General features: G+C 43.3%; 1 protein-coding gene across 2 annotated transcripts in view; it reads left to right on the top strand.

The window, feature by feature from the left end:
* LOC139462272 (myosin light chain kinase, smooth muscle-like) overlaps positions 1 to 25,052 on the top strand; it is a 102,640-nt gene that overhangs the window by 13,256 nt on the left and 64,332 nt on the right. The gene's annotated exons all lie outside the window — the stretch shown is intronic.

The raw sequence follows: 25,052 nt of genomic DNA, 5'->3' as shown, positions 1-25,052 counted from the left end.
GAACATTAACACATGTTATTCCCGACACTCAAAAACGTGTAACTATATAGTCACGTGTGTCGTATTCAAAATTCACGACCAGTCGAACAGTAAACAATTTATCTGTGTTACAAAACATAGAGCAGAATTTGTTATTAAACAGTTATCCCTTTTCCAGTCGATATCTCACCTTCAGCCAGATATATCAGCTCTAGCAGCCTTTTCACATTCCCTTTTCCGCTCGAAAACCTTAACATAATTTTATTTTGCGGTCCCTCTATGGTCCCCGCTGTGCCTTCATATTTTGTGAAGTTATGATTAAATCTGACTCATTAGCACTCGGGGAGTCTGACTTTAAATAGGACATACTCAGAACTTCTAGCTTCAACCATCGTCAAGGTGTGTTCACCTAATTTTAGCTGAAAGAACAGTTCTTGATAAAGAGGCCCTGGATTAAGTCAACGCCTGGATGACTTGGTGTGATGCCAGCGATTTGTCAAGTCACTTCTTCCAAGACTTCCAAGGTTTTTCTAAGGTAGTTTTATCTCCGTTTGTAGATATCACCACCTCTCCAGAGACTCTCCAGGTCAACATTACTTACTGTAAGATAAACAAAGAGCTTCTCTTTACTTCTCAATCAGTATTTTCCCAGGAAATTCAGCAAGAAGTTCGTGTATGTTTTGCCCCACGTCGTCTTTGTAACACAAATTTATCGGCATCTTCTACAGTTTACTATTGGTTAAATTCGAATTAATGGCGTCGTGTGTAAAATCACCGTCATACTTGACGTCGTGTAAACATCATCATTATCGTCGTTTATTGTGTGATTACGGTAATTTGTAGAGATGTTGTCAGTCTCCTCCTCAGTATCATGTTTAGGGCACGACAACGTGTTTCTTTGTTTGTCGAAACAGCGCTACTGTTTTCGATAAATGGATATTTTGTTCTGGTGGTGTGAGTATTATACAGCATATCTAGCTACCTTACACACGTTCCTATGGGGATGGTGTGGGGTGTAGGGATGTATGTTGGTGTGGGCGGTGGTGATGGTTGGGGATGTTGGACTTCCTACCAAACATGGGTTAACAATTTCATCATAAGACAAACTCTTTCAGCGACTATTCATGGTAAATGCATTCTTCAATAAAGCCCAGAGAACGACGTGCCGAAAGCTTTCGCTCATTAGGCCGGATGCTCGGGTTCGCCTTCCTGAATGGGTATCATTTGTGAAGCCCTTGCCCTTGTACGACACGTATAGTTCAACCGTCGGAAATAATGACTGCCACTATCCAGTGGTCGTGGTTTCCACTCACAGATTTCATTCCCATTATGAACCTTGCCCGTTCGGCACTAAACCCGTGCTAATGAGTGTCAGCCAAGCCGCGATCACCTACGACTTGCGTCACTTTGGGCCTTGAATCTTCCTTTTTACGGTAACTGAAGTACAAATCCACAAAACCAGGATCAGTGGATCCTGTGACAACTAAGGGATACAACCATGTACAACCATGTGCAACTCGGTCCAAAGAAAGGCGTTTTACAACGGAGTGATGTGGTCCTTCCATTTCACTGGTTTTCTTATGAAAACTATCAAAACAAACGCCTGGTAACTGATCATAACCTGTTCATAAGCTCAAGTGTAAAATCAGAAATGTGATTTGCAAAAAGCAAATGTTTATCGCGGATGACATCATTGATGAAACAGATGCACTGCTCGCAACATAAGGTTCTCCAGTTCGTTGTTTTTTGCATATTTACGATCATATGAAAAGAAAACGGAGATGAAGTACCATGCTGTTATCTAGTAACATACACTTCTATTACATTTTAAATAAATTAATTACCTTGTAAATAAACAATAACTTTTTTCATACAGCCCTTCTCTTGCGATTATAATATCTCTTACAGACAAATTATATATACGCTGCCATAATGCACGTTTTCGTACCTACTTCAATTACCATTAAAGAAATATATGCCTATAAGCATACATGATGTCAACCAAGGCTATTTGTCATTTGTTTCATATTCCACAAGATGCTGATAATCTCTTATGTTAGCGTTTATATAACCAACGCGGGGATGATTCACGTCATGCAATCTTTGTTATTAATGAGTTATCTGGCTCTGTTTATCAGAGCGCCGTTGCAGTGGCAGGCCAGTGTTTGAGAAGGTAACTGACACGTCGACGATACTGCCTGCTTTGTCTGAAGAAAGAACACTGTTTTCACCCTTCTTGCCCGAGAATCGGAGATAGCATCAAACCTTGCTGAACGTCATACACCGACATTGGGTTTATAGGCATATAATCATCAACGACGCATCTCAAATTGAGTTTAAGTTTCATGTAGACCTTGGCAGACTTGAATTGCAGCACTGGGTTTGAGGTTATCTCGAAACGCAGATTACATGGGGCGCTTGATCAATGTTATTTATCGCCTCGATGTCGTATTTATGTCCCCGTCCTGAAATACCGTGACCGAGGAATGTGTTACCTTCCATGTCGAGGTTTTGGAATTTTTTTTAAGATGCTTGTTTCTGATATCCTGTGGAATTAAACGCCACTGCCATAGATTTTGTACTAATGAAATTTGTTGAAGCGTGGAACCTGTTTCTGTTTGGGGCAGATTTATTTTGTAAATCCAGCATTTTCGAGAACAGATGATTTTTTTAAACATATTCCCCAAGAATGTATAATGGTCGATCCCTCCGGGTTATAGTGAACAGAGCGTCTGTCCGGAGAGAGTGGAAGGTCGGTCGTTCGATCCCAACCGCGACAAGTCAAAAGACGTACTTGTTGTTTCCCTGTTTGGCGCTCGGCATTAAGGATTAAGGGCATTAAACAAGGACTGGTCGGAGCCAGTATACTATGTCTTAGTGGGGTTTTCCATATTAAACCGAGGCGCGCGCGCGCACGCACGCACGCACGCGCGCGCACACACACACACACACACACACACACACGTACCTTAAAATGCCATCTCCCTTCGCCTTATTGGAGCGTACAGCGAAACGTCGATAACGCGAACTATTTAACTCGATACATCGTTTATCGCCAATCAATAGTATGACGTAATGACGTCACTTACCTTTGTCCCGAACTACGGATAACTCGATATGTTTTAGATGGTTCCCGCTGTTCTACAGTGCATTACACTCCATGTCGTTAATGTGTTGCCTATCGTCGCGAATTGCTGCGAAATTGCTGATGCGGCGTTAAGAAATATTCACTCACTCACCCTGTTGTAAGTTGGATGTGGACAAGTATTGATCGATTATCGTTGCTTATCGTTTCAAAAAAATTGTCAGCTCCAAAATGTATATGGATGTCATCTGCTGTGTGTGTGGTCAATGTGAACAACTGTCACAAGAAATCGTTTTCAGGATGTCCAAATGATACGTCACGTGTCCAAGTTTAGGGTCCCTGTGCCAGCTGTTGCGGTTGTACATCTATCAGATCCTTGTTTATAACCAGGAAAAGGTTTAATGCCAGTATTCAAAATCTGCTGCATGAATATTAACGCAATCAAGAAGACGTTCGTCAATAGCACATGCACATAAGACATACTCTGCCTCTGTTTGCCATGTCATCCCAGCGTCTCATGTCATGTTCATGACATACGATGATGCCCGACGGCGTTGTTAGCGTTATTCGAATCTTATTGTGACGTGAGTTCGGAATGACGTCACACTTAAAACGACGTCGTAGCTGAAGATTGTTGACGTCATTCGAAAAAATTGTGGTTCCGCTGCTGTTGCGACTTGCTGTCCTTAAAGGTAAATACTACAATTGGCCTCTGTATGTAGACATCTTCCTCGGTAATAAATAGAACCTTATATTCATGTTCATGTCGTACTATGTTTACGCTCGTGTCTAAATTCCGGTATTTCATATTATGTTTACGACACGAGTGTCTAAATTCCGATATTTCCCGAGCGAGACCTCTATATGTTTATCTTACATTGGGTGATATCGTGACAATCTCATATCGGGTGATATCATATATTTATATCACATCGAGTGATATAATGTTCAGCTAACTTCGGGTCGTATCATGTCCTTCTTATATATGGTGTGACCCGTGAAGATCCGGGGGGTAGAAAAGATCTTCAGCAACCCATGCTTGCCATAAAAGGCGACTACACACATCACACATGATAACGCTATGCCCATCCTACAGAGTGAGTGAGTGTCACGATCACAGTTGATAATATGTCAAACTGGCACTTATTTACATGGTATATCAATGAGGGTATTAAGTTCCGTGTATATTTATCATAATGATAGTCATATGTCTCATATCATGCCAATATACCAAAGGAAATCAAATCTGTCGTTGATGTTATGATATCATTTAGGCTGTCGTGTTCTGTATAGAACGACATGTCATCTTTGAGTCAGGATATATGTCCAGTAACAGCCTGTAAAGCCTTGCTCTCAGGCTGTTCTGATAGATAAGTCTATGGATGTGTAGTAATTCTGTCCTCCTAATAGGCTAGTCTATATCTGTGGACGGTACAGCTAAGTACTCCAGTCCCTTATAGGGACAACGTAGTATTTACATTATCTAGAAATTATTATTTAAACTAATAATTATTGCCTTAGCGACTTGTGCAAGTCTACAGTCTATGGTACATGAGATTTATAGCATGTCCATCCCATCTGGGAGGCTGAATTGTTCATATCACAAAGGATATTACGTCCATCCCGCTGAGTGATGGCAGTATCATCCTAGGAGAATGTAGCACACAGGCCTCCGGATGTCTTTATAAGCCTTGAATATTTAATTACGTTATCATCCAGATTGCGTAATCAAAGTTTTCTTTGGGAATTCAGTATATTTTTAGCCCCTTGGTTCCGGTCGATTGCTTATTGTTAAACCAATGAGTAAAATATATGATTCTCCTTGTTCTTTTAGAATAATTTTGCTTAAAGTGCTGTTTGAGGTGACTTTATATTTGCACGTGTTCATGGACTGTCCCAAGTGGGTCACATGTCACATAAACTCCCAACAACGGCATACGTGTGACAAATAAGTTACAATAAGTGAGAAGTAAAGTTTTTGTGCATTAGGCACTGCAGTGGAGTTCATGTTTAGGATATGCCTGTATTTTATCAGTAAATAGGCATGAAATACTTATATCTCCCGCCGAAATCGCCATTTTCAGTCTAAGTCAAAGTCGTTGCCATGGAAACTATAAAGATATATATTTTTTTAAATCCCAAACTGTCAAAGGACACCAGTTCACCACTAGACCTATCTATGTGCCAAGTTTGTTTAAGATATCTCTCACGGTTTTTGAGTTCTGCTCCGGAAGCGAAACGTGACGGACGGAGAGCACCCATTCCTATATTCCCTTTCAACTTCGTGGCGGGGCATAATAAAGATCGGTAAAGAACTACAGGTGCCCAAGCTGAAATGGTTAAATTGAGTCGTTAAACACAGTATTGGTATAAATTGTTTTAAAAACGTTTTCATGCGTATTTGTACGCAAGCAAGTCAAACGTAATTTAGACTAACGTTTAAATCTAAAATGAACATATCTTACAGAATTTCTTTTTTTGTTAAATTATCTTAATAAAATATAATAAAAAGGAGATCAGACTCTCTTAATTTTCACTACTGCAGTAAACTAGACTTGCACACTGGTATAGACTTGCATGGGCTGTTTTGGATATATTTGTTTCAGGTTCTGTATGACAGACTATATGTAATTGTGAACGGTGATATATTTTGCGTATATTTATACATTCACGCTGCTTATCTAGAGCTCTGAATTAGTGACTCTTTTCCATATGTATTCATTCCGTCACGTTCTCACGGTGCAGCAAAATAAATGTCATTTTTCAAAGGTTTAAACCAACTGGAATTCGGACCAGACCACCTTTGAATGCTATCACTATACACTGACAGACAGCAAACAACTTCAGTGCCCTAGCACCAAACGTCTATAATGCTGCCATTCACGCTCGTCCAGGTCTGAGACTTCAACACTGCTGCTTCATAAACATTGCCTTATAGCCCCTCATAAACATTTATGTATCGAGGTCCTTCGGACCGCGATTATTATCTCCATCAGGGGCGCCCTCTGTGCTCTATGTCTTATCGCGCACCTCAAGGGAGATAATCACAGCTTCCTGCTGCGCTATAGCGAGGAGCTGTCTTATCCTGTGTGGTGTCTTGTCTGTTTCAACTCAGCCACGTTGTTGAGTGTGGGCTTCAGCTAATTAGGTACTGCAGACCGGCCATTGATGCAAAGTTCAAGCCGTCCTGTGATATTATCCTGAGTGTGGCCATTCATGGAAATACAAGCCCATAGTTTGTAAAACCCAGTGGGAAGCATTCTCACTTGACAACGGTATAAGGATCTATACCGAAACGTCGCTTTTTACAGTATTAAAGAAGTCTACCTTGTCATCCGTCAACTTCCAAGTAATGGCAATCGACCAATGTACAACTTTATGGATAACAACTGATGTCGCATCATGCAATAAGCCAGTACGTTGTACGTTTTCTCAATGTAGCATTCTCGTTACAAAGAGGCTTTAGGCCACAACCACGACTGTGGAATACCTGCTTTGAATTATATCAATTATCTACAGTTGGAAAAAAATATGTAATAAATAAATTGCAAGTGATTTCCGTGCCAATTATTGCATGAACCAAAACACTAGACCGCGCCCGCTAGCGGACTACTGTTTCCTGATTGGCTGATAATTAAGTGGGCGGGGCTTATATTGTTGCGCTGAAGGCTGTCACTGATTTTGTGTCGCTGTTAACACTTTTGTTTTGTTAATTATAAAAAAAATAGCCCGTAAAGTTATTATTGTTGACTTATTTTTACGTATTTTTTCTCCATGAACGCAAAACACATTGAGGTTAGTTCTTAAACAAAACTTTTCATAGAGTATATTTTAGTCCCCCAAAATTGAAAGGGGATTTATATCAGGCAAAATGTCAGAGGTTGGGATTCAACTGGTTCGAAACCACTTACGTTTGTTTAACTACCCACAATTTATTATGAATATCAATTTGATTTAATTCAAAATTGAATTGAAATGTTTGAAACGTTAAAGCGAGTATGTCGTTATTAAGCCAGTATGAAACATTACTCTGATATTATGTATCTGATTCGCGATCAACTTGATTTTCAAACAAATTGTCAGTGATACTGATGTTTATATACCGCAGCAAGAAATCTGTTGATCTCACTCTTGAGAGAACGTTAAGTGGAGGCTTATCTTAATTACCCTGCACTAAACTTTATTCGTGGATGTCTAGTCAAGACCCGGACTATAATTAGTGAGCGTCTTCAGTAATCATTCGAAGCGACCTCCTGTAAGATTCTGCATTACTGGGTGAATTATTGAATTGATGCGCCGAATCCACACATAAAGCATGCCCAAAGCGCTAAAATATTACCGCGGTCAATGGCTCAATGCACCATTTCATTCTCGGCTCCATGGGGAGTGTACAACCCAACCCGCTTCCTGAGACGCAAGAAGGTTAACAGTTACATTACAGGGGTCAAGCTATGGACCACGGTCACCAATCCACCTACTCTCCGCCACCACGTTGCTCGCATTCATGGACGCTTGACATAATTACAAGAGGGATACCATCAAGTCTTTTTCAAACAATAATTTGTGTTTCTTTGTTGTGTATTGACACACTCGGCAATATTCCAGCTATATGACGGCTATCTGTAAACAACCGAGTCTGAACCAGACAAACCAGTGATTGACATCATGAGCATCGATCCACGCAATTGGGATACGATGACATGCATCAACAAAGTCAGCGAGCCTGACCACCCGATCCCTTTAGTCGCCTCTTACGATATGCTTAATCGCCTTTTACGGCAAGCATGGGTTGCTGAAGACCTATTCTACCCCGGATCTTCACGGTTTGGATATCAAATGATATTATGAGCAACGGCCCACGTCACGCAAGTCACCGAGCCTGACCATCCGATCTATTAAGTCGCCTCTTACGACCAGTATAGATTGGTTGGGACGTATTCTAACACGGAATCCACACGAGGCGTTTCAAAATAACAGTCCGTCTTGAAGGAATATACCCCAAAAGCGAGTGAGATCATTCATGCCATTGGTTTCAGACATGCGTGTCAATAGCCGACATTGTGGAAATACTTTACGAATATGCGCAGTGGAGGTAATTACGATCATCAGAGCTCTCAGACGTACAAGTAGACCCATCTATTTACGCGCTGCGTAGAACATCTAGAAAGAATGACGTTCAGTCATTGAAGGTTCACAATCATCTCCAAATCATATGGCTTCAATAGGATCGGGGATGACGTGTTCACAGTGGGTACCTGAGGTCAAGCGGGAAGCGTCTGAGGGAGGTCATCACGCTTATCAGTGGGACGCTAATTGAGAGATAACAGACATTCACTTTGATGCGCATGTCAGTCCGCCTTAGCCTAGTCGACAGCTGTGTTTCGTTATCACGTTATCACTCGCACAAGTTATCGGTGTACTCGTTATCCACAAGCTCATTGCTTTGGATGTAATTGGCTGTTCGTTACTGAAGGGGTTGAAGTGTTTCTAGAGTATGACTACTATCAAAATATGCCGTCCGAAATATGAACTTGACGTCTTCTCTCAGGCCCTTAAACACAAATATTCTACTTACCTTAGCAAGTCTAGGTATCTGAACTAAAGAGATTCAAAGGACTCCTGTTATATATCAGGCACATATAATCATATACAGTAAACTACGGTTATAACGAACTCAAAGGGACTACTAATTTTAGTTCGTTATAACCGTAGTTCGTTATAAGCATATATACAGCATAGCTACAGCAAATAGACGAGACTAAAAAGTAAGTTCGTTATATCCGTCAGTTCGTTATAAGCGTGTTCGTTATAACCGTAGTTTACTGTATTTGTTTAAACTTACTATCTATTCAATTACTGTTGGGTTGTCCTTCTTACTGATATTTCTAGTTCTGAATGATTCCCGAGGAATCCTTTGAAGTTACACGTGGGGATTCCAGGCAGAATAGGACTTCGGTAGACTAACATCTTGTCTCTGAAATGAACATATCGTACAGAAAAAAATAGTCGTTAAATGAACTCAATAAATATTCAATGAAAAAGGAGCCCAGAGACTCTCTTCATTTTCAGAGACTAAACAGATCTGCAGAGTCATAATTTATTGGAATTTTAATCCTGATACTGCAGAAATCTAGACTTGCCAAACATTATAGACTTGCATGGGCTATATTTTGATATATTTGTATCAGGGTCTGTAAGACAGACTAAGGACTTCGGTATCCCATGCTTTTCGTTACAACTAGACTTGCACAAGTCTCTAAGGCAATAATTATTAGTTTAAATAATAATTAATAGATTAAGTAAATAATAAGAACCAGATGTCCCTATAAGAGACTGGAGTATCTAGACTTGCCTAGTAGGAGGATGGAACACACCTAGATACTACACATTCATGGACTTTTCTTTGAGTACAGCCATGAAGCAAGGCTATGTTACAGTCAACAGTGAGGATTGGGTGGTCACAATGTGTGCCTGCTGTGTCGTCGTAGCCCGATGGTGTTAGACGTTCACGATGCCGGATACAGGCTGGATAGCTTACACGAGTGTTTTGTTTTTTTTTGTTTTTTTTGTCTAACGCCACACTCAGCAATATTCCAGCTATATGACGGCGGTCTGTAAATAATCGAGTCTGGACCAGACAATCCAGTGATTGACATCATGAGCCTCGATCCACGCAATTGGGATACGATGATATGCATCAACCAAGTCAGCGAGCCTGATCATCCGATCCCGTTAGTCGCCTTTCACGACAAACATGGGTTGCTGAAGGCCTATTCTACCCCGGATCTTCAAGGGTTACATGCAGTGAGGGCGGTCGGGTAGCCTCGGGGTGAAAGCCTTCGTTCGCCAGGCCGAATCGAGTGGGATTCCCCACGTGCGAATGACAACATTTCTTTGGTGATATATACTTGTTTTAACCGATCAGATTGATAATAATTAATTAAAAGTGTAAAGCGGAAATTACTGTTGTCCTTTTGATACATACCTTTTATGTATGTAGTCCTGTTTTGGTTATATGAAAAGTATTGTTGCAACACACAGCTGATTAATTGTTTGTCCTCGACTTGACTACATGCATAGCTGCTCACTCTATCAACCTCGCTGTTACCTGTCCCAAGCCTGACTGCAGGTGGTTGCCTGTCTCAAGCCTGATTGCAGTGGGTTGCCTGTCCCAAGCCTGACTGCAGTGGGTTGCCTGTCCCAAGCCTGACTGCAGTGGGTTGCCTGTCCTAAGCCTGACTGCAGTGGGTTGCCTGTCCCAAACCTGACTGCAGTGGGTTGCCTGTCCTAAAGCTGACTGCAGTGGATTGCCTGTCCTAAGCCTGACTGCAGTGGGTTGCCTGTCCTAAGCCTGACTGCAGTGGGTTGCCTGTCCCAAACCTGACTGCAGTGGGTTGCCTGTCCCAAGCCTGACTGCAGTGGGTTGCCTGTCCTAAGCCTGACTGCAGTGGGTTGCCTGTCCCAAACCTGACTGCAGTGGGTTGCCTGTCCCAAGCCTGACTGCAGTGGGTTGCCTGTCCTAAGCCTGACTGCAGTGGGTTGCCTGTCCTAAAGCTGACTGCAGTGGGTTGCCTGTCCTAAGCCTGACTGCAGTGGGTTGCCTGTCCTAAGCCTGACTGCAGTGGGTTGCCTGTCCCAAGCCTGACTGCAGTGGGTTGCCTGTCCTAAGCCTGACTGCAGTGGGTTGCCTGTCCTAAGCCTGACTGCAGTGGTTTGCCTGTCCGAAGGCTGATTGCAGTGGGTTGCCTGTCTCAAGCCTGACTGCAGTGGGTTTTGCCTTCGTCAGCAATTATTCAGCTCTGTCAAGGCAGGTCACCATGACATAGCCGTAATTTTGCAAACGAAAGCAAAATCCCATCCACTCCTCGTTTGTGCTGTTTCTCGGCCTTCTCGTGCACACGTCGTTGTGTTTGCTTGGCTGCGGTGTTGCTGTAAACGCTAACCATCCTCAGGATGGGATCTCTCCGTGCAAAGATTATGATCACTAGGGACAGCCCACTTGATGCAACTTCCCCGTGGTAAAGCCTATAACTTGATACTTGTAATATGTAGCAGTCTGGGCTATATAACTGAACACAGTCACGTTTAACTGACTTTTGTCTCCCAGTCCCAGTTTTACTGAGCCTTGGCTGGATCAAATCCAAGACAGTCTATAGACAATGTATGCCGAGCCAGCAGTAGCCTTGCTCCAAGGCTGTACTGAAAGATAAGTCCATGGATGTGTTATAATTCTATCCTCCTAATAGGCAAGTCTAGATATGTGGACAGTCTAAGGACTCCAGTCTCTTTTAGGGACAACTTGTTTCTTATTATTTACATAATCTAGTAATTATGATTTAAACTAATAATTATTGCCTTAGAGACGTATGCAAGTCTAAGCCAGCAGTCACTGCACAGTTTAAGACTCTTGTCCAATCACAGATCGTCAGCTTAATGTGGGAGGAAAGCCCGAAGTGATGCAGGTCTCAGACGTTGACCACTTCGGTGAAACTCACGAGCACGGGTATGGTGCTGACAAACCTAGAAACATAATCGGGGCGAACCGGGATTCGAACACACAATCATAGATTTCTGGTGTGCCCAAGGGACGCAACTCTGCACGGCGAATCGCGGCGCCTTAGACGACTGGGCCACCCGTGCCCCCAACTGGGATACGATGACATGCATCAACCAAGTCTAAGAGCCGTTTGTCGCCTCTTAAGACAAGCATTATCTCCTCTCACGACAAGCATGGGTTGCTGAGGACCTTTTCTAACCCGGATGTTCATGGGTCCATGTGTGCCTGAAAGCATCAAAATAAGCTATCGGAGTTCGGTGACACGAAGGTCACCGAGCCTGACCACATAATCCACTTAATACCAGACCCGTGAAGCTCCGGGGTAGAATAGGTCTTCAGCAACCCATGCTTGCCGTAAAAGACGACTAACGGGACCAGGTGGTCAGGCTCGCTGACTTTGTTGACGCATGTCAGCGTATCCCAATTCCGTGGATCGATGCTCAAGATGTCAATCACTGGATTGTCTGGTCCAGAATCGATTATTTACAGACCGCCGTCACATAGGTGGAATATTGCTGAGTGCGGCGTTAAACAACAAAGGAAGAAAGAACTTAATACCACACGAATAGGTTACTGTAAGTTACGACAGTTAACTATAGGCCCATACTTCTCTGGCACGCCGGGGTAGAATAGGTCTTCAGCAACCCATGCTTGCCGTAAAAGGCGACTATGCTTGTCGTACAAGGCGACTAACGGGATCGGGTGGTCAGGCTCGCTGACTTGGTTGATGCATGTCATCGATCTTAATTGCGCGGATCGATGCTCATGATATTAATCACTGGATTGTCTGGTCCAGACTCGATTATCTACAGACCGCCGTCATATAGCTGGAATATTGCTGAGTGCGGCGTTAAACAACAAATCAACAACATCATCTTTGGCACGCCTCGGTGTTGGTTTGTCTTGGAGTCCTAGCCTGGAACCCAGGCTGCTCATTCCAAACAAGACGTTCACTAACGTCCTTTAGGATGTTTGATAATTTGGTAAGCTATTCAAAACGGAACACTTCCCAACTTGCAACCAGGCTGTGCCAAGGTGTATCCTGTGCAAACAAACACTTTAACGATGTTGGTTTCAGTTTGGGGTGTCCTGTTTCATCGAAACATGTCTTCCGGGGTTTAACTGACTAGTGGTGTGACGGAAGGCAACTGTATCTGAATGTAAACCTCTTGTGTGAATTTTCTTCCTTCTGTCTGGGTTTTATTGTTTATTACGTTAGGGAAGTTACCCCACCTTTTTCAGTAAGGAATAAGGTTTATTGATATTCCAAGGTCATTCTTTTATTGTTTCTTCATTATTGTTATTAATGTAAACATCATTATGATGACGTCACGCTAATGTTCTTGCTGTTGATTCTGAGCCAGATTCGGAATCCAATGGCCATTCTGAGTGTGCATTTTAAACAAGTAAACTTCAGGTCATCATAAAAAATATATACAGAAATTATGTTTCAACAATAACATGGTTAAGATAGACAAATCACTCGAATCTGGTGATTCCGAAAGTAGACTCAGCATATTCTCATGAGGGGCGGTCGGGTAGCCTAGTGTTTAAAGCGTTCGCTCGTCACACCGAAGACCAGGGTTCGATGCCCGACATGGGTACAATGTGTGAAGCCCATTTCTGGTGTCCCCAGCAGTGATATTTCTGGAATATTGGTAAAAGCGGCGTAAAACCATACTCACTCACTATTCTAATGATTTCTCCATTACGTATATCTGTAATGCACCCAATTCCCAACAAAAGCATGTTCAAAGGGCTACATTATTACCCCCGTAAGTGGATCAGTGTGCCTTCGAAATTCATTCTCAGCTCCCTTGGGAATATTCAACCCAATGTGCCTTCTGGAGCGCTCGAAGGTTATCAGTCACATTCCCACCTCATCCAACCGGGTACCCATTCACTGAGGCATGTGTCGAAAAAAGTCATTTACGTGATGGGCGGAACCGGTCCCCCAGAAAGCCCCGGAGCTTTCTTGACCACGGTCACCCATGAACACGTGACAATGTGCCGAAACGGAAGGCACAACAAATTCTGTTGAAGCTAATGGAAGATTTATGTCCTTTCAAATTAAAATATGCATAGCAGAAATTCATCTCTATAATTAGTTGTACAAGGATTCCATGATAGTTGTTTTGAATCCCACATGTACACCAATTAAGATTCTCGGGTTGGCAGCTGTGCAGAGTTGCGTCCCTTAGGCGTGCCAGGAACCTATGATCTTAGGTATCCCCGTTCGCTCTGATTATGTTTCTTACTTTATTAGTGCCATACTCGTGATCGTGAGTTTCACAAAAGACCTGACCTTGGGCAGTCCTGTAGCTGAAACCGAAATACAGTTAAAACGGCATAAAACACCACTCGCTAACTGTATCTCCAAATTACAACAAGGCTGCGATCCTCTTGCTCATCGGAGGCCGAGGATGGATAGCAATATTGAAACGAAATCCACGTGTCAGCCACCTGGTCCCAAACATGGAAAGTTTATAATCGACACTTATATGTTTGTCACATACATGATCAAGTCATAAACACGCTGCCCCATGTATCAGCTGATGCGATCAAAGGTGATGTCTGGAAAATTGACACATCGGATAACATGGACGTAGCTATAAGGTGACAGCCTTTGATCGACGTGTTTCTTGAATATGTTGCACGGGGGCCAAGGCGCCACAATTCACAGCAAAGTTGTGTCCCATAGTAACCTATGGTCGTGGGTTCGAATCCCGGTTACTACGTTGTCAGCATCATACCATGCTCATGGGATTCACCAAAGTGGTAGATGGTTAAGACCTGCATCACTTGGGGGTTTCCCTCAAAATCTAGCTGACATCTCGTAAACTGTTCAAATTGGCAATCAAATTCACTCACTCATTCATGGATGTTACGTTTCCGGATGTCGAAAGTGAAATCAAGTCTTATATTTAAAAAACCTACAACACAACAGATGGTTTGGGGTGGTATGGACAGAAAGCCGCCCACTTCTTTAGGATACGCGTGTATGTAGTTTATAACTCGCCAACATGAAATGTACACTCGATCGGTAGGACGGTATACCGTTAGCTCCGGATATAACGAAATGGCCTTGGAATACGCTCGTCACATCCGTTGAGATTGTTGTTGATTAACCAGATGCCAATAAACAAATATACCCGGAACTAAATGTGACACTTCATGATCCGTCCGTAGGCTGAGCTGGATGGGACGGTGGGGTAGCTTAGTGGTTAAAGTGATTGCTCGTCACGTGGGATGATGGATGGTTCGATTCCCACATGGGTACAATATGTGAAGCCCATGTTGGTGTCACCCGCCATGATAAACTGCAGGAATATTGCTAAAAGCGGCGTAAAACCCAATTCACTCACTGGTATGAGTGTAACCGGTGATGTGGAGTGTGACGTCGTGCGCGTGGAATGTGACGCGGTGCACGTGAAGTGTGCTTGGCATCGTTTCGTCTTTGTACCACGTTGGCTCTTCGCATAAACTGTGGCTGTTCACATTAACGTATTTATGGACAGGATTCGCTGTCCTCAACTGCTCAGATATTAATCATAAATTAATTTCTCCAACAGAAATCGTCTTCGGAAGAACTAAAAATGCAAAAATCGAAAATAGGAAATACACAACCGACTGGTCTACGAGCAAACCATCAACTGTTGTTGTTGTTGTTATCGATTGTATAGAATATGCAGGTCCGATGGTTCGCTGTCAGGCCATGATATTTCTTGCGCTTGTTCAGCAGTAGATGCCCAAAACTGTATTAAATACAGCTTCAACGTTCAATCTAGTCCTGCACCATGACTGTGGAAAATATTTATTTCATGAAAAAACCCAACAAACAACAAAACAATCTAGATATGTATACAAAAGCAAGTCTAGCCAGCTCTAGCTAGCTCTATTCCACATCGGGAAATTTGTTTGTTTAATTTTAGAGTCGAGAAGGGTATTGTGTAATATATGATTTCATAGACTTAATGTTAGTCTACGTTCAATCCAGAACGGTACTCTCCATATGCAATACATAATATCAAGATTCCGAATCCGAGAATTGCAACCTTTGTGCCTCGATGTAGATACAAATTAGGCTTGTTGTTCTTTACGATGTCGAGTCAATACAAATGACTTAGCCTGATCCGAGACGAGTAGGACGAAGTGTGTGTAATTAATCTGGAACTTCCCCTTGACCTGAGAGCAACACTTCGTTAACGGTCTACATCTGGTGCAAACCTGGCCTGTGTTTGGACAACTTCCAGAGCGTAATTAGGGTAGAACTCATTAAGATCGACCGCAGTAGCACCTGAGTCAGGGAGTGATTACCTGTAGAGTGAGCTGTAGACAAGGTTTTGGGGGTTGGGTCGCGACGCTTTCGGGGGCAGCACCTGAGTCAGGGAGTGATTACCGGTAGAGTGAGTTGTAGACAAGGTTGTGGGGGTAGGGCCGCGACGCTTTCAGGGGCAGCACCCGAGTCAGGGAGTGATTACCTGTAGAGTGAGCTGTAGACAAGGTTTTGGGGGTAGGGCCGCGACGCTTTCGGGGGCAGCACCTGAGTCAGGAAGTGATTACCGGTAGAGTGAGCTGAAGACCAGGTTTTGGGGGTAGGGCCGCGACGCTTTCAGGGGCTACACCTGAGTCAGGGAGTGATTACCGGTAGAGTGAGCTGAAGACCAGGTTGTGGGGGTAGGGCTGCGACGCTTTCGGGGGCAGCATCTGAGTCAGGGAGTGATTACCGGTAGAGTGAGCTGAAGACCAGGTTGTGGGGGTAGGGCCGCGACGCTTTCAGGGGCTACACCTGAGTCAGGGAGTGATTACCGGTAGAGTGAGCTGAAGACCAGGTTGTGGGGATAGGGCCGCGACGCTTTCAGGGGCAGCACCCGAGTCAGGGAGTGATTACCGGTAGGGTGAGCTGAAGACCAGGTTGTGGGGATAGGGCCGCGACGCTTTCAGGAGCAACTGCTCACCCCTCTTTTCCTACACACATGTGGCCAAACACAGACAGGTAAACACAAACACGCACGTGCGCACACACAAGCACACATGTACACACAGAGGCAGAAACACCCACACACGAACAAACAAACATATGTATACAAACACACAGAGTTACACGGCAAATACAATCTAGTACCAACGATCTCTTTGTGGAATTAAATGAATCCTCATTGGTTGGCTCCAGATTGTAAAGCAGTGGATGCATGTTGTTTTACGCCGGAGTCAGCTGTATTTCCAGTAATATCATGGCGGCCTTTAAATAATCGAATCAGGGCCAGACAGACAAGTGGTTGATAGCACGAACAACGATCCAGGCTGATGACAGACTGTAAGATGACACATTGTATTCGCCAGGGGCCCGTTCTACAAAGCCATCTTAGCGCTATGACTGACGTACGTCTTTGTAAAAGTATGGGAGTTACGATCGTCCTAGCGCTACGATCGCTTTGTGGAACGGGTCCCAGGTTCGCATTGTTCGGCATTTACGACATGTGCGGTGTACAGGGGCGTCTGTTGTCACGAAACACCTCCAGAGTTGATCGTTAGAGAAGTTTCTGCTGTACTTTCCGGAAGGAAAACTGATCTGAACAAAAGGTCTAATTTCGGGAAGGTGGATGATCTATTCGTCCCTGTGAACTACTTTCATTAGAGTTAGGCTGGGTCTGGCTTTTTGTGGAGCAATGTTAAGGAATCATGAAGAAGGCGTTGCCTATAAAGTTCCACGTGGTTCCTGATAACCAACTACGAAATCAAAGACTTCAATGATATTCAGCTCAATTTGTTTGACTTGTAGTGTAGCTTCTTCACCAGTGGTAGGTGGAAGACTCAATATGGCTGTGGTCAAATGGCAGTCCTTGCATTTTCAACGCCAAACCCTTAACTAAAAGTACTCACTGTTACACTCGTTAGCCGTTTGTGCGAGTATGCCAGTAAAAGGCCATGTGACCTCTGACGTAAGCACTATAGGCGTGTATAGATGGAAAACATATCCTTTTAAGATGTGGATGTGAGAAACTGGAAATAGTTTCCTTTGTGTTTGACCTGGTTCCTACGGGTGCACAACTTATATGTACTGTTTGTGTACTGGGACGGACGTGTATGTTGGCTCTTATACTGATCAACATATATAAGGGAACGGCTTAAAGGAGAAAGACGCTCACGGTTAGAACATTCGTATATATCTCAAAGAAATCTATTTTATAATGTGATTGGCTGTTTATTTTATGCTTCACGCCGCACTCAGCAGCATTTCAGCTATAGGACGGTGGCCTGTACATAATCGAGTATGGGCCAGACAAACCAGTGGTTGATATTATGAGCAACGTTGCTCGGTACGATGACACGCAATCAGGTCACCGAGCCTGCCCACCCCATCCATTAAGTCGCCCTTTTCGATAAGCATAGTTTGCTGGGGAGCTATCCTAACCAGGAATCCCCTAGGGGTATCGTGACCACATCCTACACAAAACAGCACTGTGAGGTGAGGTGAGGTGAGGTGAAATTGGGTTTAACGTCGCGTCCAATATTATTGCACTTATATAGCGACGTACATGTACGAGTGTGTGTTTGTGTGGCTGCTTGTTCTAGTCCGGACTGATGCCGATTTATAGTGCTAGCCCACTGAGATACCATGCTGCAGTTTAACATGAATACCCCACTCAGACACAGTATACTGACTCCGAGCCGACCAGTCCTTGTTTTAGCCCCTTAATGCCGAGCGCCAGTCAGGGTAACAACAAGTACCATCTTTTAAGGTCTTTTGGTATGACGCGGCCGGGGATCGAACCCAGGACCTTCCGCTCTCCGGGCGGACGCTCTACCACTAGACCATGGAGGCGGTCCAAAACAGCACTGGTTTTCTTTACACCTAGCAGCATCATTAGTTGATAGTAATTCCGTAACACATGCTTATGTTATAGATGGAGTCGGACAATGGACTCTGTTGTATGTAAATATTTCTAATGATAATAGAAATGTGTTTTGTCTCTTTTATTTACTGAGTACATGAATAAAATCCAATCTGCATATGTTTTGGGCGTTTTCAAATGTGTCAGTATTAGACAAATCGCATGTAGCCGTACAGCGTTTCTTATTTACAATACTGCAACACGACATTTTTTTGTGTTGTTGCAATAAATACAAAGGGAGAAGAGTTTCACGGAAGGAACTTGACGTAAGTAGGGGAAATGGGTTTACAGTCTGTTTGATTTCAGTTGCGAGACTTCTTGAATTTTAATAAAGTATCCTTGTATTCGTACTTGTTTACGTTAAATGAACCCAGAAAAAGCATCGTCGCATCCACTTGTAAACGTTTGTTAACCACTGACTAAATGTGGGCGATTTAACAAGCACTTCAAGTTCATGGTTCTTGCGCACTCCGTCTCGTGCTTTTGGTGTGCCGTATAAACCGTGCCATGTCATAACGTGACAGCATGAGGATGCTACCGCTGATGATGTTGATGAGAGCAAATGGCATGCACAGCTCCGGTCCTGGGGACACTTGCACAAAGCGATCTTAGCGCTAAGGTGATCATAAGTCCCATACTTTAACATAAGCTTACGATCATCGTAGTGCTAAGATCGCTTTGAAGAACGGGGCCCTGGGTACACTTGCACAAAGCGATCTTAGCGCTAAGGTAATCGTAAGTCCCATACTTTAACATAGGCTTACGATCATCGTAGTGCTAAGATCGCTTTGAGGAACGGGGCCCTGGGTACACTTGCACAAAGCGATCTTAGCGCTAAGGTAATCGTAAGTCCCATACTTTAACATAGGCTTACGATCATCGTAGTGCTAAGATCGCTTTGAGGAACGGGGCCCTGGGTACACTTGCACAAAGCGATCTTAGCGCTAAGGTAATCGTAAGTCCCATACTTTAACATAGGCTTACGATCATCGTAGCGCTAAGATCGCTTTGAGGAACGGGGCCCTGGGTACACTTGCACAATGCGATCTTAGCGTTACGACGATCGTAAGTCCCACACTCTAAGATAGAGTTACGATAGTCGTAGCTCTAAGGTCGTTTTTAGCAAGTGGCTGATGAGACATCAGCTCTTCGGGAAGAGCTCGTTAAGTCAAACGTGGATGAACTACTCACGTAATTATACCCTGGCTAATTGTAACATAACGAGATAACATCGTTTCTGTAGAAGAAGCTGGTGGGACTGTGTGGTGGATAGCCAGGTGTGCTGCAGGTTGATTAGTTTTAACAACGACACAGTAGTTCCAACCCTTGGTATTTCAGCTACGGAGGCAGGTTCGAATCCTAGATTTGACCTGATTATGGTCCTTGGTGTGTCAGCACCATTAACGTGCGGAACTTAAGGCCTCCGACTATCATCAACCTGACGTGCCGTCATAATTCATTATTATTATTTACAGATTAAAATAAATAAATGCAGCAAAGAGGGTTTGGGTGATCGTGGCACAGTCAGGCTGGTTAGGCTCATCATCAGCTCTGGGCCCCTGCCCCCTCTACACGCAGCCCACACAGCGAATGGGACTTCTCCCAGGAAGCGCTACCTAGTCGATCCCATCCAGAACCTTTCTGAGAATGTGAAGACTCCCCAACACTGCAGCCTTCTGCGTTACCCAGATTGTCAGGAGGGCTGTATTCCTGGCAGCAAACCCGGGTACTCTCCCAATGTCAGTCAACTTGGGATGCAAGCGTGACATTTCGAGAGCTTGGTCCGCATATTTCACATGTTTCTCCTGAATCTTGTCAATGGCATTAGTGTCGACAGGCACAGAGAATTCAATGATATCAATTTCATTGAATCTTCTTTTTCTTCTTATATTCGTTGTAACAGCAGTATTAAATGTTGATATGAGTAGAAGTGGTATATGCAGGAGTAGTTGTTGAGATATCAGTATTGATGCATAAGCAGTGCAACAATGGTAGCTGACACGACTGCCATATTAAAACACTTATTCATGGCCATGACTCAAGTGAACCATGTTTTCAAAATGTATTGACATTTGGTATACGTGTTTGACTCAGCACCCAAAGATCTATACGCGAAACGTCACTATTACAGTATAATACAGAAGTTGCTATCAATAATTGTGTCAACTTTGCCATCCGTCAACTAAGAAACGCCTATCAATATATCCTCAGTACAGTTTAGTTGTCTCGGGGCAGCGGACCATCGTGAATTTGGCAAGCAGAGTAGTAGCAGCAGAGTAGTAGCAGCAGCAGAGTAGTAGCAGCAGAGTAGTAGCAGCAGTACTATGCTCGAAGTGTGAGGAGGAATGCTAGAAAAAGTTAAGACTTTGCTTGCTGCCCTTGATCTAAACTAATAATTATATCATAACAACATTATTCACGGCCCGCTAAAATTACCAACCACTCTACACAGCCAGCCTTGTATATAATTAGCTATGCACCCTTTGACATATACTGCGCTCAGAGTATGCAAACATGCTCAAAGTGTCCAGTGTAATCTGGTGCAATCCAAGATTCCCTTAACATGTGATAATGTCATAAAATTAGGAAATAATTTCATTTTAAATACTCATAGTACATACAAGTTAATGATGATACGAATATAATAATTTGTGTCAAAATCTTACATACACAGGAAGGAAGTGGTTAATTTTTTCTCCTTGCGAGTCAAATTATGAAATATGCTTTAATGCATTTTTCAAGGTAAATACGCTAACGGGACTTGCAGGTTTGGCGGGCAATTATCGGGGTTTCGCTTACCATCGACTGCACGCAGCGACATCTGTTCCCTACTTTAAGCAGTTTGAAAGATAAAAGACAAACTCTCACTTTGTGCCCTGGTTTCAAACGCGTTATTAGGGTAATAAAGACGAGCCTATCGTATGCATATCCGACAAAACTTCATATCCTGGTACACTGTCTGGTTTTTCAGGAGTGCGTTGGTTCACTTGTCTGCGGAGATATGGGCTTTCTGTTTTGTTTGTTTGTTTGTTGTTTAACGCTGCACTCAGCAATATTCCAGCTATATGATGGCAGTCTGTAAATGATCGATCCTGGACCAGACAATCCAGGAATTGACGACATCATGAGCATGGATCTACGTACAGTAAACTACGGTTATAACGAACACGCTTATAACTGACGGATATAACGAACTTGGTTTTTTAGTCCCGACTATTTGCTGTAGTTATGCTGTATATATGCTTATCACGAACTACGGTTATAACGAACTGAAATTGGTAGGCCCTATGAGTTCGTTATAACCGTAGTTTACTGTAATTTGGATACTATGCAGTTAGTCGCCTCTTACGACAAGCAAAGTCACCTCTTAAGGCAAGCGTGGGTTGCTGAAGACCAATTCTAACCAGAATGTTCACGTGTGTTATTACTCACGAACAACCTTCCGTCAAATTTCGCGGAACGTAAGGAATAAGATTAAAGGGAAAAAAACAAATTGTTTATACCAGCTTTATACCCGCTCCCTACATTGTTAACGATGGCACCGGAAAAGTGGTATGGAAACATGAAGATATTTGGATTTTCAAATAGATCTTGAGGGAACGATGTCGGTGAAGTCGCCCGCTTTAGCTCATTTCCGGATTAACGAATCACTGTACGTCCTTTAATGATGTGTAGATGTTCTGACGGTAATCGCCCGCTAAGTGGGGATTCCGGTTTATTGAGGTTTTACTGTACAAATGTTATTTGGTTGAAATTAAAGGTGATGTCTTGTTTAGGAAATATTTGCTGTTTCATCAACGCTCGCAGATATAGAGCACATTATTTCATTACCCAAGTGCCAACCATCCTCTCTCACACTTCGACTATAGTTTTAAGTGTATGTGTATAACATCAAATATGTAGAAAATGTCGTTTTACCTGTCTTGTCGGCGTCCGGATAATGACGCACCTTAATGAGGCTCTCATAAAATCGCGATTAATGGCCCGCTGTTGCCCCAGTACAGCGCGATGTGCATTGTTGTGGGCGTACAGTGAGCGGCTCCTGTGTTCAGCGGCGTGGGTATTGAGAGACGAGCATTGTACTCAAATGTGGGTAACAAGTCGGTTTTATATGTTGATGTTTATTTGTCGAATGAAATCATTTCGTCATGGTTTTATGAGAGATGGAGCGTTCAGTTCAGTATCTATTTGGAAAATCTAACTCCATAATACCAGCCTAGTTTGGCAAGGGTGGAAACTGGACTTTTATATAGTCAGTTAACTCTCTTGCCTCGGGAGACCGCCTCCGTGGTCTAGTGGTAGAGTGTCCGCCCGGAGAGCGGAAGGTCCGGGGTTCGATCCCCGGCCGCGTCATACCAAAAGACGTTAAAAGATGGTACTTGTTGGTACCCTGACTGGCGCTCGGCATTTATGGGCTAAAACAAGGACTGGTCGGCTCGGAGTCAGTATACTGTGTCTGAGTTGGTAATTCGTGTTAAACTACGGCATGATATCTCAGTGAGCTAGCACTATAAATCGGCATTAAACCCCATTTCACCTCACCTCACCTTGCTTCGGGAAGATGACTTATCCCAGACTAAGCCGACAACTGATATAATGTTTAAAGTGACGTTTTAAACACAACGCAGTCATTTGTCAATATGTTTTTCTCTCTATACAGTACAAGGTACAAATATCCCAGCAGCGTTCTTACGAGGACAAGGAACTGGCTTCACATATTGTACTCGAACCCGGGTCCTAGGCGTGGCCAACGAACACTGTAACCAATAAGCTACCCCACCAACGACTTATGTGTGATGATATAAACTGACCACCAAATATACAGTGAGTGAGTATGGTTTTACGCCGCTTTTAGCAATATTCCAGCAATATCACGGCGGGGGACACCAGAAATGGGCTTCACACATTGTGCCCATGTCGGGAATCGAACCCGGGTCTTCGGCGTGACGAGCTAACGCTTAAACCACTAGGCTACCCGACCGCCCCCCCAATATACAGGCTTGTTAGACTGTATGTTAACCCTCCGAGCCTTGCACCCATGGTAACTTTCAGGTGTTTCAAATTTGGTAGAATGTTGATATTTTGACGTTTTCAAATGTTTGTTTGATAATGATATTTTAAGGTTATCCAAACATGTATTTTGCCAGGTGTTATTCAGAAATATATCTTGTTCAAGATGAAAAAGGTCAGTATTTTACTGATTATCATAGAAAGATATAGTCAGCTAAAATTACCATTTCACTGCTAATAACGCCAGAAAGGTGTCTGTTCCGTTGTGACATTCACCGCCTCAGTTATCAATCATAAACACGCAGCAATCCAAACCATACTCAACAACAGCAAAAACAAATAAACACACATGTTATCACCCTATGATAATAAACAGTCCCAGGTGCCTTCATGCATATTGCATACCACGAAAACCTGCCCGGCCAGACGTTTCATATCAGAACCAATGTGATGGAGAGATCTACATGGAACTGCGCGTCTCTCAATGTATACACCTCGGGATTTGTATAGATGACTACTACTCTCACTGGTCTTCGTCAGGTTATAGGGCGGTCGGGTGGCTTAGTGGTTTAAGCGTTCGCTCGTCACGCCAAAGACCCGGGTTCGATTCCCGACATGGGTACAATTTGTGAAGCCCATTTCTGGTGTCCCCCGCCGTGATGTTGCTGGAATATTGCTAAAATCGGCGTAAAACCATACTCACCACCACCACTCTATGTATAGTCTGGCTCTCCATTATCGCGGGCTTTTTATTAGCGCAGTGTCGGAAAATCTCGCAATCCACACAATCTGTCGACTATTGACATGACAATCTCAGCACGGTGTTTCATCGTTTGATCGAATACACAAATCGTTGCTGTATGTCACGACTCACGGCTACTCATATGCATACACGTTAACTTTTTTATAATAATTTCTTGAATGTTTTGGAATTACCCTTACCTCCATTCGAAATTAGTTGGGAAAAACACTTTGGTTGAAGGATGTCCGTTAACCCAGCCCACGTCGTATGCATACTGATTCCACATGATACAAAACAGGAAGTGATGTAAAGCACGTATTTCACACGTATCACACCACAAAATAGTATTACCTAGATAATATAGAGTTGCCCGTCCTTGAGTCGCTAATGGCAGATACTTCCTTTACCGATGTCGCTGAAGAATATTAGGATCGATCAATCCTAATTGATATGTCATAAAAGTGAATAAAGAAAAGAAACATTTTGTGTGACATATTTGATAGGTTAGTAAGCGTACGCTATTACGATTCATTGTAAAATAACTACCGCGATAATATAGCGTGCCATGCTACCTTGTCGCGTTGGGGCGGCGGGGTAGCCCAGTGGTTAAAGTGTTCGCTCGTCACACCGAAGACCCTTGTTCGATTCCCACATGGGTACAATGTGTGAATCCCATTTCTGGTGTCCCCCGCCGTGATATTGCTGGAATATTGCTAAAAGCCGTGTCGTGTTAGGGACGAATATTTCTAAAAGAGGCGTAAATCTCCACACACAGATATGAAG

The sequence above is a fragment of the Haliotis cracherodii genome, unplaced genomic scaffold (genome assembly GCF_022045235.1).
Source record: "Haliotis cracherodii isolate W230 unplaced genomic scaffold, xgHalCrac1.p SCAF_15, whole genome shotgun sequence".
Taxonomy (NCBI): Eukaryota; Metazoa; Mollusca; class Gastropoda; order Lepetellida; family Haliotidae; genus Haliotis; species Haliotis cracherodii.
Note: the sequence above shows the minus strand (reverse complement) of the source record. Positions and strands in the feature narration are given on the sequence as shown.